The sequence below is a fragment of the Dioscorea cayenensis genome, unplaced genomic scaffold (assembly GCF_009730915.1).
Source record: "Dioscorea cayenensis subsp. rotundata cultivar TDr96_F1 unplaced genomic scaffold, TDr96_F1_v2_PseudoChromosome.rev07_lg8_w22 25.fasta BLBR01000403.1, whole genome shotgun sequence".
NCBI classification, from domain to species: domain Eukaryota; kingdom Viridiplantae; phylum Streptophyta; class Magnoliopsida; order Dioscoreales; family Dioscoreaceae; genus Dioscorea; species Dioscorea cayenensis.
The window spans coordinates 62,597-63,804 of record NW_024086794.1 but is presented as its reverse complement, the minus strand read 5'-3'; the positions used below and the strand labels follow the sequence as shown (position 1 = coordinate 63,804).

The 1,208-nt window shown below is 44.3% G+C and overlaps 1 non-coding gene across 1 annotated transcript; it reads left to right on the top strand.

Annotated features, from left to right (window-relative positions):
* Positions 1 to 784: 784 nt before the first annotated feature.
* LOC120254275 lies at positions 785 to 891 on the top strand. The gene has a single exon (XR_005534570.1). It is a non-coding gene; the product is annotated as a small nucleolar RNA R71 (small nucleolar RNA).
* The last annotated feature ends 317 nt before the right edge of the window (positions 892 to 1,208 follow it).

The following is a 1,208-nucleotide window of genomic DNA, read 5'->3' as shown; positions in this document are numbered from 1 at the left end:
CCTCATGACCACTTCTCAAAGTGATCGCCTTCACATGCTCTCTAAGGTTGGTCTCGGTATTACTCGGCAAGCTTCCTTGTGGCCTTTCCGATAAGGACTTCGCAATCTGTCGTACTTGATTTTCAAGATTATGCAAAGATTCGGTGCGATTGCGAATGTAGCCATAACTGATTCGAATCTTGTATCAGATGATTGCACAAACCTAGTTAAGGCCTTCTCCAAATCGTTAATTCCGGTCTCCAAACTTGAAACTCTGTTTTCCATGTTTGGGGCATGCTGTTGTTGTTGGAAACCCGGTGGCCCCATGGCCTTTTGTGGACCTTGGTTGCTCCACAAGAAATTGGGATGACTCTTCAAACCCGGATTGTAGGTGTTGTTGTATGGGTTTCCTTGATTCCTCATAGCATTACCTACAAAATCGACATTCTCAACCGAAGACGCATCACCAATAGAGATCGGGCAATCGGAGGGAGTATGTCCTCCATCATACCCAGTACAAGTAGTCATGGCCGCCACTCTATTCAAAGTTAGGAGATCTAACTTCTTACTCAATGATTCCACTTGAGCCGCAAATGGGGTTACTACATCTATCTCATGGAGGCTGGCCAACTTTTTCTTCTCCCTAGCATTCCATTGGTAGCTGTTTAACCCTATTTCTTCAATTAATTGACGAGCCTCACTGGGAGTCTTGCTACCTAAAGTACCTCCTGCTACTGCATCAAAGAGTTGCCTTGTACTCTGATTTAGACCGTTGTAAAAGGTCTGAATAATCATCTACTCCAGGATTCTGTGTTGCCGGCACTTTCTTAGGAGCTCCTTGAACCTTTCCCTTGTCTCAAATAGAGACTCCAATTCCAACTATACAAAGGACGAGATCTCATTCCTAAGCTTTGCGGATTTTCCGGGAGGAAAATTTCGTTCAAGAAAAGCTTCTACCATCTCCTCCCATGTGGTAATTGATGCTCTAGGTAATGAGTATAGCCACTGCTTTGCTCTCCCTTTCAAGGAAAATGGGAAAGCTCTCAACTTTTTCGCATGATCCGTTACCCCCTTTATCTTAAGCATGTCACACACCTTGAGAAAGTTCTTTATATGACTATTCGGATCCTCATCGGCCAAACCATTAAACTGTGCGGATTGCTGCAACATGTTGATGAATGTCGGCTTCAGCTCGAAGATCTGATCTGTAATCCGGGGATGTACAATGC